General features: G+C 41.8%; 1 long non-coding RNA gene across 1 annotated transcript; it reads right to left on the bottom strand.

Moving 5' to 3' along the window:
- Positions 1-4,793: 4,793 nt before the first annotated feature.
- LOC146717039 (uncharacterized) lies at positions 4,794-6,629 on the bottom strand. Its single transcript, XR_014922646.1, has 3 exons — positions 5,302-6,629; positions 5,090-5,207; positions 4,794-5,000 (listed from the first exon to the last, which is right to left on the bottom strand). It is a non-coding gene; the product is annotated as an uncharacterized LOC146717039 (long non-coding RNA).
- Positions 6,630-12,078: the final 5,449 nt, after the last annotated feature.

The following is a 12,078-nucleotide window of genomic DNA, read 5'->3' as shown; positions in this document are numbered from 1 at the left end:
TTGTGGGTGAAATTAACACATGCTGTTACTGCACCCCTCCTCTGAATGTAAAGCAAACATTATTGGGAGTGTTTTCTGCTTTAAATATAAATCATGTTTAATGAGCAGAGAGTATTTCCCGACAAGTCCCTGCGGCTCCTCGCCATGAATCACCTGACAAGCTGCGAGATAAAGACCTGAGCCTTTATTGTGGTACCTCAGCTGCGGTTTCTTTGCACTGACAGCAGTGAATCTTCTGGATATCGATAACCGCAGTTTATCAGCAACAGATGTCTGATGTCGGTAGCTGTAAGCGGTTCCCCATGCTGTCTGAAGTCGTTCTTTACCGAGGATGTTCACAACAACCACTGTGGCAACCGATTAGCCAGAATCACAACGAGCAGGAGAGGTTTGTGGTTGGAGGAGTCGACAAGATCACTATGAACAGCCACAGACAACTATGATGTAATAGCAAACACCTCAGCAGCTACTGGTGTCTACCTGGGTTTAAATGATAAAAGGCATTTCAAATATACCCTCACTTTATCAATTTTCCATTTACATTAACAAAGTGATTAAATGTGACCTGCCCCATATGGAAAAGATCTATATAAATCTTATAAAGTTTGTATCTGTCTTGTGTGAAACTTGTATGAAAAGTATACAAGAGTGAAAACAGATATAAGATCCCTAGAAAAATTATATAAATGAAACTTGTATTTGTTTATTTGTTTATTTATAAGGAACCCCATTAGCTTCAACAACAGTGGTTGCTAGTTTTCCTGGGGCCCAAACCATCAAATACCACCAATAAAAATGTTACACAATGAGTTGGATGCAAATTGTCCACATAAATTGGCTCTTACATCCACAATAAGGTTTTACAATTCTGAAAATGTGAACATATGTTTTGGATACTTACCAAAACAATATATTTCCCCTTGTGGGACTAATAAAGGTATCTTATCTTTTCTTATAAAAGTGGCCACTTTCATGAGTAAATCATATAAGCCTTATACGATTCACTATATGAAGTAGGCCACGTCTGATGCAAGTCTTTTATAAGTTTTTTCTATTTCTTTGCCATATGGGGCAGGCAGCAGTCATCAGTTCTTTTATGTGCTGCTTTATTCCTCTGTCTGTGAAATCCTTTGTCGAACTCTAAGACTACATCCACACTAGCCCGGATAGATTTGAAAATGGCATTTTCATCTGAAAACACTCCAAGTACACACTAGCGTTTTCAGTCGTTTTCACAGAGTTGTGCATCCACATTGAAACGGCCGAAAATGCTTACGTCCCAGTACTGCGCGTGTGTGAAACGCAAGAAGATTCGACCTGCCTCATTTCTGTCTGCCGCTCATTTACTTTCCGGCTCTTTGAAACGTCGCAGCAAAATGTTGAGGAAAAGCGTGGAATGGACTAACAATGGGGTGGAGTTGTTGCTGCGAGTAACACAAAAGTACGAAGTTGCAAAAGCGAGTGAGAATTAAATAAGAAGAAAAGCTATCTGGAGCATGTACGGACTGGTATTAATCTTTAATAGGGCTGCCAAAATAGAGAGCAAACAAAACATAGGCTGCCGGGGGATTCCCATGATGCATTGAGTTTTTCCTTTCCAGTCACCTTTCTCACTCACTATGTATTAACAGACCTCTCTGCATTGAATCATATCTGTTATTAATCTCTGTCTCTCTTCCACAGCATGTCTTTTATCCTGTCTTCCTTCTCTCACCCCAACCAGTCGCAGCAGATGGCCCCGCCCCTCCCTGAGCCTGGTTCTGCCGGAGGTTTCTTCCTGTTAAAAGGGAGTTTTTCCTTCCCACTGTTGCCAAAGTGCTTGCTCATAGGGGGTCATATGATTGTTGGGTTTTTCTCTGTATCTATGAAGCGCCTTGAGGCGACTTATGTTGTGATTTGGCGCTATATAAATAAAATTGAATTGAATTGAATTGAAACAAAACAACTGCTGTATAATGCCCTAAGCCAGGGGTCAGCAACCTTTCACATCCAAAGAGCCATTTGGACCCAGTTATAATTGTATTAATTAGTATATAATTGTATTTATATATTTCAATATCACAATAATCTTCCAATTTAGAAATACAAGTTAAAAAAGAACTAACATAAATAAATTACACTTTAGCTAAATACTTCTAATTTATTTTCCCAAACCATGCCGAGCCACACTATAAGGACTAAAGAGCCGCCGACCCCTGCCCTAAGCTATCTTAATTAATAGGCTCTGTTTTGACTTTTGTTCAAAAGAGAATGACTTCATATAAGGAAAAATATATATCACATGTGCAGGACACCTTAAACTAGTTTTTTAATTAAGCAGCAACGCAGAACAAGGTCAGGGCTGTATCAAGACACGAGGACTAAACCCCAATTCAACCAGACCCAGAACTGATCCTGAATTAAAACAGGACTACAACAGTTCAAAATCAGGACTACTTAGGATTTAACCAAGACAGAACCAGAATCAGAACTAGATGATAGTAGCACTAAAAATCATCATAGACCTGCACTACACTTATTTTTTTTAATTCTACCAAAGTCCACTATTTAGATTGAGAAAGGTTTATATAATTATTTAGCCTTGTTGTGCAAACAAGCCTGCATAACTTAATAAATATAGAATTTGAAAAATAGCAAACCTAAAAAGAAACACTAGGTACGAGATACATGAGTACCTATGATACGGTGATACTTTTGGTAAACAACCATTTGACTAACATGTGTGTCTCACCTGCTCTTGTTCCATCTCTGTTCCTCTCTCTCCCTCTTTGTGCTGACAATCATCAAATATACAGTTGAAACCAGATATTTATGTACTCTTCAGATCAAAACACAAACACTTTTTTAATTGTAACATCAAATCAGACTAAATGTTTATTTTTTTAGATTGATAAATATAAAAAACATATTTGTTAACTTTAAGAGTAAAGAGAGAAACTATCTGTATTTCTTAATTGCAAATGGCACCAAATTGTATTCAAACTTGAGCCACATTTATGGAGCTCCACAGTTCTTTTCCTGGTGTTTTGGTTGACATCTCTTGATTTTCCCGTGTCAAAGAAACAGGCTCTGTGTTTTGCCTTATATGCATCCACAGCTGTGCCACCAATTTACTCACATGGACTCTACTAACCTATCAGAAGCTTCTTCAGCTCAGAATGGAATCGTCTGCAGTTTCTTATTAATTAACAAACTTAGTGTATATGTACTCCTAAATTTAATGAAAGTGATAAAAAAATAGACAGATCTCTCTCTCTCTTTATTCTGACATTTAACTAATTCAAAAGATATTTCAATATTTATCTAAAACAAAAGTTTACTCTAAATTGATGTTGTACAGTAAAAATGTTTTATGTTTATGTTTTATGTAAATATCTGGTTACAAATGTGAATATCCTGCTGTGTACTGAAATCCCTCTTGTTTTGCATAGAAATATACTGAACAACATACAAAGCATAATATATAAAATAACATTTACCTGAGTTTTTTCTTTGAAAGAAGCCTCTAATGTCCATTCTTATATTTCAGTACATAACTGAAACCGATTTAGTCGGGGAGGGTAAGAACTGAAAATATGAAATAAACACACGTAAGCTAAGACTCTAAAAAAAATAGTATTTGTTCGGCTTTTCATTTCGCCATTTGTTGATTCACTTGAAGAGCAAGTAACGTAATATTGGTCAAGTGATCAGTTTGATATCAATCTTTCGTGATACACCGTCATATTTACATTATTTGTACGGTGCGAATGATTTTCTTTGGTACCTGGTCAAACTTAAGCTCTCCTTAGTATGGCTGGCTCCGTTTCTCCAACAGCGCACTCACAGGCAGCAGCTGCCCCGCCCCCTCGCTCAGTCGCTCAGTGCCTGAGCTCGGATCATACCAATATCAGGGGGGATTCACGCACAGTCGTAAATTCCCACAGTGTGCACTATGTGCTTTGAATATTGTGTGTACTTTTTGTTTTATACAGTTGTCAGCCAGGCATCTAACTATGAAAAAATTACACTCCAACAGACCCCGGGCTTCTGACAAAACAACCCGGGCTTAAGCCCAGTAAGCTACCCCCACGCTCCGCCCCTGTCCATTAGTTTGGGAGACATTTTATTCCAGCCTGCCTGATGAGGTATTGACAGACGCCTTTATGGCGACTCTGGATGTTTACGAGACTGTGAGTTTTTATTGTAATTGTTTTTATTGTAATACCTGAACTGTTTTTCTTAAAGCTTGCCTCTAAAATATGCAACATATTGTGACGCTGGAACCCGAATTTGCCAGATTTTGAAGAGGGCAGAGTGTGAAGTCATAAGCTAGCAGTAGCTAGCATGGTTATCAAGGTACCGTATTTTTCGGACCATAAGGCGCACTGTTGATGAACGGGTCTGTTTTCATACATAAGGCGCACCAGATTATAAGGCGCATTAAGTGAAACAAAACAGTCAGATAACTTTACTCAACTCATTCTTTTTGCTTCCTCCACTTCCGTACCATTGATTCATTAATGTTGAATTCTATCACAGCTGCTCTATTCCCATGTTGTCGCAGTATATTAATGATTAACCTCGTATTGTGGATGTATTATCTCAGTTGTTCTCCTGACTGAAGTTTAGTCTGTTTACAGCATCCTGCCATGCGATTGCATTTGTCCCTAACCATCGGGAACCCTCACGTTAACTTTTATCAAGTGGAAAAAGGTTAGCATTCATCCTACAGCTTCACTGTTTATGTTATGCTAATATAGCTGTGTCGCTAGCGATCACGTAGCACATCATTATATACCTGTTAGGTGGGCTGGATTACACAGATGGATTACGTGGCAGAAACACACACGGACGCAGAATAGTTAGTGATGCAAGTTTTTATATACACGAGTAAGGGGGAATATTTACAAGGGAAGGGGCTATATACAGTGATAAATAAAAATGTGCCAGGAGGTAAACACCGAGGCGATGAGACGGAGCCGAAGCATGCAGGTAGGCAGCAGACGCACCGGAGCTACCTGACAACAGGGAACAAAACAGGGCTTATGACATACCGTTGATAGCCGAACGTTAAACACAAGTGGACGGAGAGAGTTGGAGAGCTTACTTGACCACCCAAACCACAGCCGCTGCGGTGAACGCCGCCTGATGGTACGTAGCACTCCGTCGCGGATCCACAATAGTCAACACAAAATCCTAGGTAGGCGGGCAGGCGATGGAACAGGCTAAGACAAAGAAAAGTAGGCAAAACGTGGATCCTTTAAAACATACAGCTCCACAGCGTAAAATCAACAGATGCAGCCTGTGCTGACTAGTTACCACTTGTGACAGCGACAATACTCCGACACCAGACGTCCGTGACTCTGCTCCCTAAGAGCGCTCACTGATGACGTCCGATGCGTCGCAGGTGTGTTGGAATGCCATCAAGCCCCGCCTCGCCTACCTATAACCAATAAGGAAAACAAAACCCAAACAACAACAATACACCTACCCACCACCTCCTAACAATACCAGCTAGCCCAACTTCAATAACCCTACAAAAGTCACTACTGTTTACTTTTCTGTCTTCATTTATGTTGGAAGTGATAGCAGAGCTGTACATTTTTATTTTTCAGAAATCAGAACATGCTATATCATGTTTAGGTAACTAGTGAAACTAGCGAGCTAACTTCCTGCTAATTTCCTGCTAACTTCTAACTCCATTAAATTTAATAAATTCTCTTTTCATGGATGCCTGGATGTTGAACGTAATTTTTACACCTGGTAAAGCAGCAACGCTGATCATTTTATTAAAGATGAAAGAATTCAGACAGTTTTTAACTCTCAGTGATGCCACAGTGTTCGTTTGACTTTGGGACCTGAAGCAGACAGAGTTTTGGACCCAGATTAAGTTGTACTAAAAAAATTTTGGCAGACTTTTGAGTGCCGTGTACCACATAAAATCAGTTCGAGGTCAGTGTCACTACCCGATCCGTACCGGAAACCCGATCGGTACCCCGCATGCGCAAATCTTACGTCACTTCCTCTCTTTGCGACATTCAATATATTTGAATGATGCGGTTAGCGCCCAGTTAGCTCCTAGCATTTCTCAACAGCTCTGCCTTCTTTTCGACTGCCCGGGACATTTAAACAATGGATAATCCGTATACAAAGAAATTCATGCTTTTCTCCTCAACAGAGAGCGTCCCCCGATTGAGCAACAGCGCCGTAAAATAAGAAGAATGGCGTCTAATTACAGAGTTAATAATGCAGACTTTGTAATATCTCACGTGTAGATTCATCAGCCAGATGAAGTGTTTATTGACAATTGACAGTGATAGCGCACATCATCATCACTATTCCAACAATCCTCTCCTCACAGACAAGCATAAACACACTCGACTATCGCTAAATCAGATTTAACACACGTTTGTAATGACGATAATTCAGTTTATAATAGGGTTTATTCAATTGACAATCTGATAGACTCCATGCGACGATGTGTTGCACTGCATGAGGCAAATAGTGGTCACACCAGATACTGACCGGTTCTGGGTCCCCAGACCCCCAATAGTGCAAAAAACTGCACATTCCAGGGTGGCCTTTTGTTGTGGGCAGTCTGAGGTACACCTGTGCACTACTCATGATGTCAGATCAGCATCCTGATGTGGCACACCTGTGAGGTGGGATGGATTATCTCAATATAGCAGATGTGCCCACTACCACACATTTGGACTGATTTGTGACCACTGTTTGGGAGGGATGGTTATATTGTGTATCTGGAATGAATTCTAGGTCTCTACGTCCATCCCATGAGGAATGGGAGCAGTAACAAAGGTGTTGCGTTTATATTTTTGTTGAGTGTAACTACAACGGTGTTTGCTAGTTCACCTTACATGCATTAATTTAATAATGTGGATAGCGTACTCAATGTAAATTACACACAAACAACATTAAGCTACTCACACAGAGAAGAACGGCTGCTGCTGCCGTCATCATCCGTCATCATTTCTGCTACACTGGCAGGGCTAGGGGCCAGGACTCTACTCTTTGGGTTCTTGGGGGATGTTGTTAACTCGGTGCATTTCTCCGCTTTTAAAAAAAACGCTATGCGTCGCCAGGTTTGTCGTCAGATTCGAGGTGTTACCTCCTTTGCACAGTATCACCTTAAATCACTTGTTGCAGGCTGCTGAGTTTGCATCTTTTTCTGTGAAGTACAGCCAGACTTTTGACCGCTTCGCCTTGGGCACTTTTAATCTGTAGCTCTGCTCTAAAAGAACGTACGTACCTGGGCCTGCCTACTATCCTTGCAAAGGTAAAATGATTGGCTAGAATCCAAGGTATATGACATCTCAGGGGAAAAAAGCACCGTAATAAAGCACCGAAATGTGCGCTGCTTTTCGGTCTGGTTACTACCGTTTATGTCAGAACCGGTGCCATCATGGCAACGGATACTGGTACCCATCCCTAATTAACTGCATTAAAAAGAGTCCAACAGCACAAACACAGTCCAAAGGCCAGTTTAGGACGATTAGCTGAGGTGAAGCCTAGCAGACAGCTAGCAGCTACATTCTCTCTTTTATCACAACCTTTCCTGTTCCACAAACCTGTTCTTATCAAGCTCTTCTGTTTGATTTTACCAAAATATTTTTTAGTTTTTAATGAAATATTAACTCTCAATCATTCACAGGACGGGTGATAAGAGGATTTTTAGCTGGGCTTTATTTGCATCCAGAAAACAATGCAGTCCATCCCCAAGAAAAGAAGCAGAGCTGAAGCTCAGCTCCCTAAAACTGGTTCAGACAATCTGAAAGCAGCCACCGATTGGCTGGGACGCCCACACAGAGGCTTCAGCCTACAAACAGCTCACGCTGACCTCGACTGATCCCTGATCTATCTCCAAACCTCTGCTCTCCGCCTCAAACATCCAAACGGAAGACCAAATCCAGACCAACGCCCACACGGCAACGTGAGGCTCAACCGGGCCAAACTCCCACCGCCGCCAGTGTCCTCAGGCCTCGTCCGCTTCCCACGTCCGACCACATCATCTGGGATGAAGCTGGGCTCTCACTGCCGTCGTCTGTTCGGGTCAGACCTCAGACACCCACCATGAGAGGAGGGGGCGCAAATTATCCCTCCAAACGCCGAGGAACAATTGAAATGTGCGCGTCCAAGAAATGAAAAATGATTGGAAAACAAAAAGGACACCTACACTTACAATCGATGGCAGGAAATTATAATGGATAATTGTGCTTTTAAAAAGACATTTGGTGGAGAAAGTTAAAAACAAACTGGTGCAAAAGGAAGCAAAATTTATCTTCCTTCTGTCTCTTCTTTAGATAAATGGTAAAGAGGTAAAATGATTCATCACCACAGTTTACTTAAAATACCCTGACAAACAGTTATTTATGAGCTTCCTGTGCTTTCCGTCCATCTATTTTAGGAGATATTCAGCAGCAGATGAAGAAAATCTCCGTCAGCGCGTCTCCGGCTTCTACAGCAGGTGGAGGGTTAAAGGTCAACTCGATGCCCGGTTCGCTCAGATCGGGCTTTGTACGCCGTTCTTTCGTGACTGGACGTTCGTCATTGTGTTTGCAGCAGGCATGCCGTTGGCGAGCGGGAGCCGGTCCAGCCATCTTGTGTGGAAAATTTCGGACTGGGCACGAGGCGGCCATCTGCAGCTCCAGGCCTTCAGCAGCCAGCAGCCAAATGCAGAAACACTTCAGCTACTGGAGGCTTCAGAGGAGGGAGGAAGATGGAAATCAGCGGCACGAATGTCCCCGTTACATTTCATTTGGAAGGAAAGCCTCTGACTAGTCATGATTGCACAGTAATCTGGCATTTATTAAAAAGAATAAATACTTTCTCTGTGTAAACTGCACCGTTGTGTTTCACTACATGAGTGCTTTTGCTCCATTAATTCCTTTTCATATAGTGCGAATACCTCTGACTGTGAAGAAATACTGAAATACTTCAGGGAAAAGTGTGGAGTTGCAGTCTGACAGCTTACATGCTGAGTTAACATCTAATTGAGCCGAAGAGCTCGGGGATCATTAGACGTTTATAATTCTGAGAGGAAAGAATAAAATAAAATTACATTTTTTCAGAGTTTTGCACAGATTCTAATTGAGTAAAACAAAAAAGTACCAGCTGGTTTCACCAGTTTCAACGCAGCTTCACGGCACTTTGTGATACAATCACGAGCTTGTTGTTTTGCAGTTTTTCACATTTTGCTGTGAGACCACCACAAAATTTTTAGAATTTTTATAAAATACATACAATATAAAATATTTTTATTATACTCAGCTTTTTAAATATTACCTTATTTAAATGTTTTTGCTGTTATGGTGTTTTATTGAGAGTTTAGTTTATTGAGGTCTTTACCAGGTCCAGACCAAATCAAATTTATAACTAAAATAAATTTTAATCACAACAGCAGTCGCCTCGAGGCGAGTGTGCTCTGGCTCTAGTCGGCTCAGATCGTGGACACATTTGGGCACAGTTGTCTAATCTGGGCCACTTATGTTACTTCTGGCTCAATTTCAAGAGTGAAAAATGTTGTGGGAGCCAAATGTGGCCCAGAGCTCGGTCTAATATGGGTTATGGGCCTTTTTTGTGGGCCAGATATAATCCGAATACCACCACACACCTGACATCTGCCTCATATAAGGTGGACTTGTGGCTGAGTCAAGAACACCAGACAGAACCAAATGTTCCCCAATGGAAACTGCAAATATGAACCGCATTTGGACAAACCGTTGTTGCCATGTGGGAGAAGTCTCCGGGCCGGATGGACTCACCTGGAAAACATCCAGAAATACTCACATCTAAAAGATGAGGCTGATGCCAAATGTAGGTCAAATGGGGATCTTTCAAAATCTGTTTTTTCTCCAGTGAATTATCAGAAAATCTGCACCAGTGTTGAACTGTTCCTAAATAGGAGGAGAATATTTAAACCATGATATTTCCCATGATGCTGGTACTCACCATTGGTTATAGGACAAAGCTAATGTGTTTTTTAGGTGGGAACTTTTCTCAGGTCTGACAGGTTTTATGACTCAACAGGTAAAAAGTCACATAATAAAGAAATTCAAACAGTGATGTACTTCCTGTTTGATCAAGAAGTTCATCACTTCAAACAAGGAAGTGGACTTGAGACAGGAGTCTGAAATGATCTCACCACCTGAAAACTTCGACGACTACAGGAAGCCGACTCTAAATAGAGTTTGGTGAAGCCCTCAGTTGGTCGTGGTTTGGGTTGGAGATATTGGCCACTCTGACCACAGTCTCCAACATCTTTCACAGTAACAGCATTTTTCTGTGGAGTTTTATGTTAATCCAACAGCCTGCAATCATATTTATGTACGTCATACTGAACGCTGTTAATCTTCTGTTAGAGAACTTTCTGGATGTCGTCTTCTTCCAGTTGCTCCCTCCAGGGGTCGTCACAGAGGACCATCTGCTCCCATCTCCTATCCCACCATCCTGTTCTTCACACCAACCCTCTACATGTCCTCCTTTACTACATCCATGAATCTTCTCCGAGGTCCTCCTCTTTTTTTCCTGCTTGGCAGTTCCATCTTTATCATCCTTTGTCCAACATACCCACCCTCTCTCCTCTGCACATGTCCAGACCATCAGATCCTCTCTGACTCTGAGCTGTCCCTCTGAAGTTTCTCACCCTGTCCTCCGCTCATCCCAATGAGATCAGAACATCTTCAGCTCAGCCTCCTGTCTTTTTGTCTCATCACAGCAGGTCTCACTAACATCCTGTAAACCTTCTCTTTCACTCTTGTTTCACTTGCTTGCACTCCTTCAGTCATAAATCACCCCGACACTCATTTCTACCCGCTCCACCCCTGCACCTCTCTTCTACGCCTCTCTTGCTGCTTTGATTTACTGACCTCAGGTCAGTATTTTCTGTAAAAAAGACACGAGTAATATGGTGTGTTTAGGTACAACTTAAGCTGCCTCACCTCTTTTTCAGGCCTCCTGTTAGTAGTTTAATTAATCTGAGCACGTTTGGTTGGTGCTTAGCTAACATTACCACAGCCAAAAGTCAACTTAATAAAGCTGAGGTCTCATGTTTGGCCCAAATGAACTGTGGGTCTGCTAATTTGCTTTGCTCGTGCTAAAGCAACTGATAAAAGTTCACTTTTCAAGCTCTCAGCCAATCACATCACTTTATGAAACATGGCAGAAGGAGGCCATCAGTGTGCTAATGGCTAACCATTGTTGTGATATGATGCCTGTCCACATCCTGCTGCAGCTTAAATCATTTGACTTTATAATCCTGAACTCTTAAGGACGCCGCTGCGTTAGAGCCAGAGACCCTCTGTCATCAGACTCTCATTCCCATCTTTGTGATGCTTTCTGATAACAACTCCTCCCGTAAAACTAAACAATGAGCGATAAAAAAACAGCTTTTCTCAGCCTGAGTGTGAAGTTCCTCCATCTTTTTTCTCCTGCAGACTTCAGGTATCTGAGCGGGTGTACGTGTGTGAATCACAGCGTGCGGCGGCGGCAGCAACGATGGTTGTGCAGTTCCTCTGTTGTTAGAGGAAAGTCGGGGAGGGAAGGTGACATCATCTCTACACCTGAGGCGACGGAGCTGACACCTCCAGCTCTCAGACAGGTGAGAAGGCACAAACAATCCCGAGCTCCTAATGAGGACGACTGCTGGTCTCAAACTACCACACACACACACACACACACACAGGTGTGTGTGTGTGTGTGTGTGTGTGTGTGTGTGTGTGTGTGTGTGTGTGTGTGGTTCAGGTAGGGTTTTCAGAGGGTATGTGCATATTTTATCACATTCATTATTAACCGTGTGAGAAGTAAATAATTTTGAATTCTCAAAGAGAGACAGGTGAAAGTTTCAGCAGCCTCCTGGAAGCCTGAATGATTGTGTTCAGGTTCACTGTTCTTTGTGATATTACATGGCATGTATCACCTGAACAGGTAATACCTGACGTAACATGCTGCTGTGTGCAAGTTGTATTGTGCTGGTCAGTGTTGGGTTTACCTGAATCTGTTTGTGTTTGTTATGCAAAGCTAATTGTTTTTTTAGCAGGGATATTAAAAGTGATCTATTTTAGCTCCTCCCCCTATTATGTC

Source organism: Copadichromis virginalis, linkage group LG2 (genome assembly GCF_057382275.1).
Source record: "Copadichromis virginalis isolate Kocher_CV1m ecotype Utaka linkage group LG2, C_Virginalis_male_GT1.1, whole genome shotgun sequence".
Taxonomy (NCBI): domain Eukaryota; kingdom Metazoa; phylum Chordata; class Actinopteri; order Cichliformes; family Cichlidae; genus Copadichromis; species Copadichromis virginalis.
The sequence above is the reverse complement of the archived record's forward strand: the minus strand, read 5'-3'. Positions and strand labels throughout refer to the sequence as shown.